The sequence below is a fragment of the Hypomesus nipponensis genome, chromosome 18 (assembly GCF_054491055.1).
Source record: "Hypomesus nipponensis isolate SF chromosome 18, ASM5449105v1, whole genome shotgun sequence".
NCBI lineage: Eukaryota > Metazoa > Chordata > Actinopteri > Osmeriformes > Osmeridae > Hypomesus > Hypomesus nipponensis.
Window position 1 is genome coordinate 10380655 of NC_140378.1, and position 12271 is coordinate 10392925.

Sequence of the window (12271 nt, forward strand, 5' to 3'; positions counted from 1 at the left end):
TCTGTCGAAGGGGGGAATATTCTCATTGGTAATTCTATTAACGTCCAATTATGTCCAAATGATGCCATCGGACACTGTGCACAGCTAAAATAACTAGACAATGTTTTAACATACTCAATTCAACAGAAAAGAGCCTCTGCGCAAGAGAAACCGGTTATCTCGTTGGCAACATTATTTCCTCATTCTGGTCTGAGCTGTTGGGCATATTGAATGGTCAGTTTTACGCACCGCACGGTCACACAAGAGTTGTCCGAATCTGTGCAGGCCAGATCGTTTCTGACCATATTTGGAGACCCTTTGAGATCACTTTAAACAGATCCTCAAGGACTTGTGCAGCACAAGGACTTGCGCTGGTCAAATCTCAGTATGGCTCAGTTGTGTACAGTGGAACATAAATAAGGCAGTAGGAAAGATACTATAAAGGACATTTATGTTCTATAAAACCTATGCATAATGTGTTATAGTAGTATCACTCATTTGCCATTTATGTCTTGGCTGTAAAGGCTGTAAATAGTCTGTTATGTCATCTAATTGAAAATAAGAATCATTTTTCCCAAACACACGGATAGTGTTACTCCTCTCTCCCATATGCCCTAATCTATGCTGTTTTAAAATGTAATCACTTGGAAGAAGTCCAATGAACTGAACTCTGCTTTGTAACCATTTCAGTGGTGGTGTTTTATCAAGGATCGGACTGCCTGTCAGGTCTGCTGATGTTGTGGAATCAGCTGCTCCATGTTTAGTAACCTCTGTCTGCAGAGGTCTTACTGGAGCTAGCTTAGCCTCAACGTGCTTGTCTTTTAAGTGGATTTCATGTGCGGGGCAGGGACATAAATCCAGGATATTTATGGAATGTGGTGTGTGCTCTGGAAAAGGAGCATAGCTGGTATAGATCAATTATGCAATTACTTCCATATGTTTCATTTTATGTTAGAATGGCTGCTCTTGTCTAGCCCTGGACAGGGTATTGCAGGGCAGAACAGAGGTACAATATATCAGCTGTGGCAGGGCTTTCATGATTCCCCTTCTTAGTTTACTGCTGTGTTTAAAGTCCACTCTCTGCAGGTATCATCTCCCTAATGCCTTAGTTTGCAGACACTTAGCTCAGCGTTTGACAGTCTGGGGAATCTTGTGACCGCGGGTGACCTTAGTCTCATAGAGTCATGGGACATGTGGTAGCCAATCATTATGCATGAGTCATACAGAGGATGTCTTAGCTGATGGATACAATAGAGGACTCTGCCATGCATGCTTTTAAAAATACCTTTCACCTCCAGAGTCCAGCTGATATGATGATGATGATGATATCTTAGAAAAGTCACCCTCTATTTGCCCTTCTCATCTGTCTCTTCATGGTCACAGTGTATGAGTTCTTTTTTAGTTCTGGGAGACTGCTGGATACTTAGCAGACTACTTCCCTGCTGATCCTGATGAAATGCGACAGCAGATATTAATGTAAAGTTGGTTTCATGGACGGTTGTGTGCCATCTAAATGTGGTTGGCTGTTTAAAAATGCTGGATTCTTAGAAAAAGCGATTTCAGTTACTGTACCTTGTACAAGTTTAGACTGCTCTGGAAGCTTAGTTGAAATGTATGTCAAAGTAATCTGGTTACTAAATCTACTGTGTGTGGACCACTTTTTGAATCGGGAGCTCAATTGGGTTTTATCAAGTGTGACTAACCTACAATTTTCTCTGACATTCTTTTCTCTGCCACTTATCTTGACTTGTCTACACACCTTTCAAAATCCCAGACCAGTGAACAGTGAATCAGAAAGACAATTGGTAATGGTTGTGTGCCCAAGTCAACAGATTTCTCAGAGGATTCTGCATTGTGAGCCCTTGGGCAGCATTGTCTGTCAGGTTCTGAGGTACTGCCCTTACAAAGGTATTGGAAATCATTCCTGTAGCTAGTGGCCCTAAACAGGGTCTATGAACCCTAACCCATGACTGACTGCATGAGAGTGTGTGTTTGTGTGTTCCTTCCATAGTTAAGCAGGATATGAGTAGGGTCAGGCGTAGGTTAAATTGCCTAGGTCTGAATTGTGGATACTGGAGTGTTGAGATAAAATAGCTTCAAAAAGCCAGTTCAATCTCATAAATGCCTATACAGTTCTTGGTAAAATAATCATTCCTGCTCTCACGCATAAATGAACACACATGCATATGCATACACACAAACACACACAGACAGACGAATGAGAGAACATGTTGGTCATCCAGACTGAGTCGGAGGAGATGAGGAGTGGCTCCTGCTCACAGTGACTCCTAACCAGCCTGTCTTGTCAGCTCTCTGTGAAGGAGTCATGCTGCCCATACAGCATGTAGTTTCCATGTAGTTTCCATTTCAAGACTAAATGGTTTTGTTTAACTGCCTAAACTGAGTGACAGGTAACCAAACTTGTACAATTACAATCGCACAATCAGAATTCAGATAACAAATTGACTTTGGCATAATGTCTGCACACAGTGTAATGCAGCCATAGCAAATTCACTAACTCAAACATTTACCTATTATTACACAAGTAACAAATTGTTATTTCCAGTGGATTTTGGTACATATTTACTTTCAAACAATAAAACAATAACTGAGAAAAGTGAATTGTAAGGGTGGTATTTACTGTGTTTTGCGTGCAACACTAGTAACTAGAGGTTTAATCAGAGGGGTTTCTCTCTGATCTGAACGTGTCCTCTGGGGCCTGTGTAGGAATGGTGTTTGCAAGGGCTTTCATTTCTTATCTCTGCAGATGCATCTGCAAAGTCCCGTTTAGCATTCATGCTGTGTTTCTGTCCTGGATAGCCAACATGCTGTAGACAATAATTGGGATGCTGACCTGATCATTTCAAAGATAGCTACTCAAACCGTCAATGCTGACGGAGAACTCATGTAACTCAAAACTTTACACAAATCAGTTACTTCCACAGAAAACTCTACTGCAACAAGACACTTGGAATAATAATATACAGTGAGTACACAAGGCAGTTACCCTGGGTGCTGGTAGAGAGTGGGCCATGTTCAGACTGTTGAGTGCTGCGGCCTGGTGTTTCACAGAGTGAAGCTCTGTTGATGTCACACAGAGGGGCAACACCAAGTGGACCCAGGGGTGCGGTTGTCAGGCAGCCATTTTGAATTCCGCACGGAGCCCAGCGAGTAAACAAACATGAAAAGCATTCTTGCCTGATGAAATATTGATGGACAGTGTGACAAATCATAGCCTGCTCCTGAGCTCCACCCAGTGATGCTGTAACAGAGCTCATATGAACATTAGTCAGAGCTGATGGACGGCCTGGGAAACCTGGGTCTCCACTTGATGTGGAAGTAGCTTTCTGCCAGCGATGTGCCACAACACTGTTTCTCTACCACATTCACTAGGTTGTAAGAAATGAAAAATACTCCATGAAGATCGATTTTGAATTGTATTTGTACTCTATTTTCATGTTGTTTTAAATTGTAATGGATACCATGCCCTTTCCAAATGTGTTACATTAATGTGGTCATCAAAATGTCAATGGCTGTAACAAGTATGCTTTGACAACAAATTGCCCCGTCTCTGCTTAATGACCCTGAAACACTTCCGAAGGTTACCAGGTCTTCAGCTGAAATAATAACACTTCTGGTCTTCGACAAGGTGATTTAGATGAGCTTTTGTACTACTTACTTGCTGCAAGTGGCAGCAAACATGTTACGACTCATTACAGCAACTATACACACAATGTTATAATATATATATATTAAATATACTGTAGACAGGAGAGTATCTGCACATGTTCATTATATATAACAGACTAACATACAAATGTAACACACATTTACTGTATGGAACTCTTAAGGTTGAATTGGAACATTTATGTTATGGAAACCCACAATGTTTGTCATTAAAAACATGATACTAGACATAATATTGGCAGTCAAACATTATCCCTATTGTAGTGTGAGTGTCGGCTCTGCATCTACTGTAGCAATTTTAGTATTAGTATTTGTAGCAGTGCGTTTAGATATAAAGTCACAGGAAAGACAACAGTATTGTTACACATAATGACATGTTTGATTGACTTGATTGCTCTAGTTCACCCACTGTATAGATGTAGGTAGAGACACTCATGTGGCGACATCATCCTTATACTGTGAAGTTCAAGCATCACAGTTCTTTTTATCACCTGATTCCCTCTCTCTCCCTCTGATTTTGCTGAAATGTTTTTCTTAAGAGACTATAAAATGTCCTTGAGCTCTCTGGAGAGAGCCTGCAATACAGAGATTGGCAGGTTCATAAATAGTTCACCTGAACTCATCCCAACAGCTTTAGCATGTGTTTTGGGACCTCTTAGCAGGAAATAATGGCAGGATGAAGAAAGCTGTTTCCTGTGGTGCTCGGGCATATACTCATTCACCCGGCGATCTGCTGAACAATCAGTGTGCCAGGCCAAATTTACGAGCCCACGAGTTCCTTCTCTCTGGCAAAAAAAAAACCTTAATGAAATCCCCTCCTCTAGATTAATGTCTATGCAGGGATGATTTGCATTCTGCCCCTCCTATAAATCTCTGGCAATGGCTGAAGACAATTTGAGACTCCCACACAAATGCAGCTGGCCAGCCTTCATCTTTTAATGAAGTGCAGTTTCACAAACAGAGGTGGGCCCGCCCCTCTGAGAGTGAGTAGCTGGAGCGCTGTTGGAGGGCCGCCCGCCCTGCTGACCCCTGGCCCGGACAATCAGCCTATTAAAACAAAGTTAAGGCTGGTGTGTGTCCTTTGATGTGGCCGGCATCCCCCTGAGAATGGCTAATGAATGCTTTAATGAGGCCTCTTAACTCCATCTGATAGGGTTGCTGGTAAAGGCCATACTAAGGGGGGCTCTGGGTGGAGGATGGTGGGGTGTAGGGTGGGAGGCTCAGGCAGGAAGGCACACTGCTGTGGGGCACCGCTCCAGAGCCAGGTCTTAATTTGACTTCTGGCAGTGAAGGGGAAAATGTTCAGTTGTTCATTCCCAGTGACATGTGATAACACCATTTTTGAATGACCTACCACATGGATAGATAAGAACTATAATGTGGACTCATTTTGGGAGCCTAAATTTTTCTAAGAACAATGTGCTTAAGATGCTAATCTTAAAACTAGTCTGCAACTGTAGGCACAATGCTGGTGCCTGTGTATTCCACCTGTGCTCTGTATGAAGACTAGATGCCTTCCTCACAGCAAAGGCCTATTGACTGACAGACAGACCCTTTCATTATAAGGGCTTGATTCTCATTATAGAGGATTTGATAATGCAGAATTTAATTGAACTCTAATAGAGATGGGATTTGCTCACTCTCTTATTGCGGCTCAGTTATTTGCACTCGTATACCAACTTGGACAGCAGTAAGCACCACGCTATGGCTCTGGGTCACAGTGATATGAAAACAGTACACCAGATGATTTCATTACTTTCTTCTTAGATCAGTTGTTTTCTCTCTCAACAATATCAAAAGAATGAAACCAAATTTCACTATTCATAGTTTTTTCATTTTCCTTTCATTTCCTGACAGTCCAACCACTCTCTCCCTTCTTGAACCTGCTGATGTGACTGTGTCCCTGCCTCTCGTAGAGGCAGCGAGGCAGGCTGGTTGAACTGGTGCTGCCAGTCCTGGATAGCCAGGGGTGAGAGAGACCAGGCTGTTGGTCTTGGCTGTGGTGGTGAGAGCTAAGTCCACAACTACAGTAAACACAGAACAGGAATCAGGAACCTCAGAGATGGAACCGGTTTTCCTGACCTTTCAATTGCCATTATTACATCTCGGATATCTGAAATAGGAAAGTAGAATTCAAGCTTTTAAGATTGAAGACGGGAACCACATCGAAGGCAATTTTACAAGATTTGCTCTCCCTGTTAGACAATTGATTAACATGTCTGCATGCTGTCTTCTGAAATGGATCTAGCTACATTAGAGTGCCCTTCTTCCATCAGTATGCACAGTGGTCTGCGAGGACTGTTGAGTGAATTGCTATCACGGACAGCCAGAGAGCATTTCCATTCTGTCAGGGGCTGCATTCTCTGCTTTACCTTGGCCTTTAACGGAGAGTCTGAAGACTGTTAAAAATCCTACCAATATATTCTGGAATGCGTTTGAAATGAAAATGAAAAGGTTTCTTTGTGTTTATCCATCTTTGTTAGGACAGGGGGTTGAGGTCAGTGGAGGAAGAATGTTCTCCACACAGACATATCTCTCAGGAGAGAGCACAATAATAATTGTGGTTCAAAGTCACAATGGCTTGTTAAAGATTCTAGAAAAAAATATATCAAATTGACAAAGAGGAAATAGCAGACTTCCGCTCAGAATTCATGAGCTTGATGAATCTGAGCCAGAGTGATGAAGAATTTTCCAGCACTTTGTCATTAAATGGCCCCTTGGCTGACAACCATAGTGATGACTGACACACTGTCCAGTATCAACTCTTAAAGCTTGCTTGCTTGCTTGCTCCACCACTCCATTTCACGTCGATAGGTGCTTGCCTAAATAACTTATTGACCACTGGGCCATAATTGCGGGAGTAGCTGGAGAGAAATGGCAGAGGATGATTGAGAATGTCACTATTCTCATCAGTGTGTGTCACAAAGACAAAGAGAGCATGTGTTGGCTGCTTCATACATTTTGCATTCTTTGCACGCCTGTGTACATGTGTGTGTGTGTGTGTGCATGCATCTGAGTGTATGTGTGTGAATGTGTGTGTGTGTGTGTGTGCGTGTGTGTGGAGTTGGGCTCGTCCACTGCTTTGCTACTGAGGTGGACTAGCCCAGGGGGTCATGGTATAGGTGCTCTCCATAGAAGGATAATGAGACTTTCCCATGAGTAGCAGGACACAGCAGAGGATCACTCTTTCTCCTTCCCTCCGCCTAACCAGACACATATCTGTAATTAGTGGTTGATTAATCAGATCACTGAGACCTCAGTAATAAGCTAAGTACACATTGTAACTGTGCAGTGTGTTGTTGCCTGCTATGATGAATGCGCTTCATTACTCAGTGGATTGAGGAAGGGAGTTGCGCTCAGGGAGCTGGTACACACACAAACACACACATACACACTCACACATACCGTACATGCAATCACACACACATGTATGCACACACACACGCACACACACACACACACACACAATCAGAGGAGAATACCATCAACGTGGGATGTAAAGTGGCTGAATCTTGCTTGGCTGAAGTGTTTCTTGTCAGATAAATAGATGTTAGGAATGACATGAGAACGTGCAGGGGACTTTGTGAAGTTAGCTATGTTTTCAGGAGCCCAGTATGAGGGAGCTGTTGTTGCTGAACCGAGCTGGAGACATTGATCATTCAGTGACATTGTTGTGAACTAAAGCACAATTGGAAAATTGCTTTTCTTCGTTCTATTAAAAGTTTTATAAATATCCTAGTGTTGTCAGAGTAACACGCTCAGCTCACAAGGTTTCATTTGTTCACCAAAGCCTGTTGTGTATCCGTCATCATTACTGTTCAAACACACAACCTGGAAATGAGACTAGGTTGGAGAATACAGTCAAAAATTATGTTTTTAGGTGTTCTAATCTTGAGTCAGTGGTTCACTTCAGATAAAATGCCAATCAGTTTAGTAGACACATGGACAGAGCCATTGGCTTCCATACACACACATACATACACACATACACAAAATAGCCCTCTTACAGGGAAAACGAATCATTAATCATGCACCTCTGCCAAGCGATAATTACACATGATTTCTGCACCCAAGGAAAGAAGGAAATGGCCATGCGTGAACTTCCTTTATCATTTCAGACTCTCTATGCTTTCCCCCACTTATAATGGCGGTGAGGTAATTATAGTGAGTTTATCTTGAGAAGTGCTAGGACTAGGGGGCATGTTTGGCCTTCAAGGTTTAACCCATGTAAATATTTTGAGGAAGAATAATAAATAATGTGAACTCAATTACTGAACAGGTCAGCCCTGAATCTATCCAAGGATAAAGTATCTGCTTAAGGAGAAAGAATGAAGGTACACTAAAAGATAAGCTTAGAGGATAAATAGAAATAAAAACGTTTTAATTTGCTCATTCTTTTTTACATCACATTAATTTGTAGGTGTTGAATGAGGTGTTGTGTGTAATGGCTCGTAGCATTATCCATAGACAATGTGCTAACTAAAATTAATGAAAACCGGAAGCCATTATCAAAAGAGCGGTTCTGTGCACTTCTGCAGTTGTGTCAAGTTGCGCTTACTAATGCAGAAAGGGAGATTGATAAAATCTGAGTCAGCACCTCTCCTCCTGCTGGTGACTGAACCTTCCTCTGTCCTGTCCCTGTCTCCCCCTCCAGAGAGACTGTACACTCTTCTATCCTGAGGGAGAGGATGTCTCCCCCCCCCCCACACACACACACACACACACACACACACACACTCACACACACACACACACACACACAGAAAGAACAAGAGCATGACAGAAACTAAGATTAGGTTCCTGAAAGCAGGTGGATCGAAATCGTCTATCTGCCACCGAAAATTCAGACTTTCATGAGAATTTATGGGAGCCACCAATCAGTGAGCCCGTAAAGGTTTTCCTGTAGAATGATACCTCCAATGGGAGCTGGCATTTCATACATAAAGAGACTTGAGAGCTACCCCAATGCCAGTCTGAAGCTCTTGAGGAGGGGCAATGCAGAAGAAAAGAGATTAAATCAAGTTGTCTGGAGACTTTTGACAGTGTACAGCGACATCATCTCTGGCGGTTTAGCTGTTCTTCACGGTTGCTTTCTGCCCTAGAAACCCAACGTTAGACTTAATTCCATCCATCATTCCCCCTGACAAATGCACCAAAGATAACCAAAGGTGTTATCAACAAACCAAAAAAAACAGTTACTTAGTCATGTCCAGCACGTGGTTTAACGTGCAAATTCAAAGTTGTTAAATGCTAAAATGAGTTGGGAGTGGCTTCATTCTTCATACGTACTTTTTTGTACACAATGTTCCCATGTTCACACAGTGTTGTAAACAAGGCTCTGCCTAAGCTGCTGAAGCTCATTTGCATTATAATAAACGGCAAAAAAGAGAGCACTGAAAAGGTGTTGTATAAGGACAGTTGTGGATTCAAATTTGTATCCAAGACTCATTCCGATTTATGGTACACAGTAAATGTCAAGCAGTCCCTTCCTGAATATGATGTATATTCTGGGGTGTCAACAGCACTGTCTTGAAGAAATGCCATCTTCTCCTAGACACACAGACAGAGCCAGTGAAATGTCACAAATTATAGCATTATTCCTCTGGACAACAAAAGAGATATGTTGTTGCCCACAATATAGTATAGCTCTGTGTCCATACCTCCTTCATAAATGATGACATGATGAATACCCTTGTAATTGTCCACCTCACTCTTTTGAAGCCTGCCAGGGGGATACAGAATGTATAAATGGTGTGTCATTGTAAGAGGGAGCTGTCCAGGGTTCTGACCACTTCAGATGGAACCTGCTAGAACTGGAGAAAGAACTGCTGCTTGGGTCTGTCTTGATGTGGGGCGGAGGGGGGGGGGGGGGGGGGGTTCGAACTCACCATTTTTAATTCATCAAGATATTTGGAGGTATTGGATTTTGAGTGATTTCTGCTAGCCTATCATGCCATGAAGGCTTAGTATGTACAGCAATCAATATGCTCAGTAATTGGCTTTGAACAGAGGCTCTGGTATGTGTGTCAATGGATCTCATCACTTCATATTGACTCTCTGTTCCCTGGTGCTGTCCTGGTGCTGTGGATGTGCTTGAATGAGACTACCACACCACAGGATCATTATATTGTTCAGCTGGATTTGGTTTGCTCTGCTTGTAGAACTTAGCTTATATTCGAAAGCACTTGAAACCCAATTGATAAAGGGATGGATTTCAATGTTTGTGTCAGTGCAACTCTAATTAGAAACGGATCACGAATCGGCCAATCATGAGCTGATAATGATAGTGACAGCAGCACAGTATGTCAACAGTCCATCTCTTCTTTGACGCTAAAATAACGTAATTAACGAGGATGAGATCAATTGAACATTTATTTCAAGAACAGTAGTATACACTCTTTTTTCCACTTCAACTAATCATTGTAGAAACAGAAGAACCTGATGAAACAGGATTGTCTTGTGTGAGAAATAAGATGATGTGGTTGAGAGAGAGGGGGAGAGAGAAAGTGGGCGAGAGAGGGAGAGAGAAAGAGATTGAGGTAGCCAACAGAGACCGAGCAGCAGCGGCCCCAGAAATCCCAGATGGTGCTTCTGGACATGTGTATCTGGTTATCTCTGGTGTATCTCTGGACACAGTGGAGGTCTCCAACTGCATACGACCACCATCTTCTCAGCTCAGTCACTGCTCTGAAAGCATCTTCCGTCACAACGACAAAAACTGCCACAGCTGCATGCTAACTTCAGCCATTATAGGAAATACCAATTGAAGGAGGGAGCTTAAGGTTTCACCTCTTACAGCCCATTCTCCATGTGAAGAATGCGTGTTCCAAGGATATAGATGTAGGTCATAGATTTATTGCCTTAGAGTGTTATGTTCCAAAGGATAGTATGTGCAAAGCCTGCTGAAATAGTATTTCAGAGAGTTTGTCAGGGTATGCAGAGTTCCATGAAGCTGAGTACTTCTTGAATCTTGAGTGTAGCACTGGGTACTGATAGGACACAGATGAAATGTACAGCAGCCTTTCCGGCAACCTCTTCAACAGTTGGATAGGCTCTTTGTACCAGTTTTCCCCTCACACATGCAGTTCTTATAAAGCTGCAGTCTTTTAGTTGTGTCTGTCTGGTTGAAGTGATTGAGCCATTGGTTCTTCTGAGTATGTCAGAAATGTGCTGCTTCCTTCCTTCAGAGCCTCTGGCGAACCAGACTTATCTATCTTTATGAGTTTTGGGGGAAAACAAAATCTGCAAATTGATGAAAATAAAATACAAATATTTTTGCAATAAGCTTTTGTTTTTCTTCCCATTTTCTCAGCAGAAACTGAATGTGGCTATAATGAGTTTTGTGTCTCTATTTGTTTTCAGAACTGTGTCACTGTGCCATTTTAAAACAATAGCGATGTTGTTTCCGGGCAGTAAAGCCATATGTTTTAAGTTAACTTAAATGACAATGGCCTTAATAATGGTATGTTTGTGTAGTTATGTCATTTGACTTAGGTCTGTTTATTGTTATGCATTGTGCGAAAACCCTCAAACTCTTTCCTCTTTCTATTTTCAGGTCTGAATGTGAAAGTTCCAGAATGGTCAGGTATGTACCCCTTCTGGTTTAAATCCTCCTCATACTGCCCCTAACTTCCTCAATGTAATTATCTTAGGATCCTTCAGACTTGCATGGCTTACTTCAGTATGGCTGTCTGATCTCTGTTCCTAGGGTTTTACATTTAATTTATTTTGATCGTCTCACATTGTTTTCTTTAGAGTTAATTCACAAACAGCAAGAAACTTGAATATGTACCAATCTGTGATTCCAGTGACGAGTGATCACTCAGTTTGAAGATGATTGCAGTACGTCTGATGAGGTACCTTTTGACGCTTGTTGTAGCCATTACAGCAGGAGAAAGGTGGAGGTTTGTGTGTTGGGTGCAACCCAAGGTTAACCACTGTGGCACTGTTTATGATATAGGCTCTGTGTCAGTGGATCTATTGGGAAGCCTCTCTTGACAGAGTGAAGCCCGGTGGTGATTTAAAGATGAAATAAATATACATAATTTATGTGACTTGACTGGTATGTAGAATAGGAAAGGCTTTGTCTTCAGTGGTTGAACACAGTTCTAGTCATCAAAGATATGTGAACATTGTCTCGTTCTCTGTCTGTGGTGTCTTGAGATTCAAACTGTGTCTAGACTGGAATATGTAATATTTTGTTTGGAATCTTCCAGAGTTTCTTCTCTGCCTGCCTATGGCCTCTATGGTTCTATTTTGGCATGTGACTAAGGGCTGAGAGTTTAGAGGTTACTGTATGTGTCAGGCTTGGTCCGTGCCAGTGTATTTAATGTTGTTTGTGTGTATGTGTGAAGCACCGTGTTCACCCACTGGGCAGCATCCTCGCCAGCCTTGCCAATGTGCTAACGATCCAGGCTCTCTGAGACTCAGACTGCACTACTCTCTTCTTCCTGCAGACCAAACACTTTTTCCAATCAAAGGTGACAACTGGTTTCTGGGACACCAGAAAAACAGCTCGAACTCTGGAAAAAAATATTACGGTATTTGATTAGCAAAGCTGTGGGGAACAAACCTTTCTTAAACATTCACTTCTTTTAATCTTGAG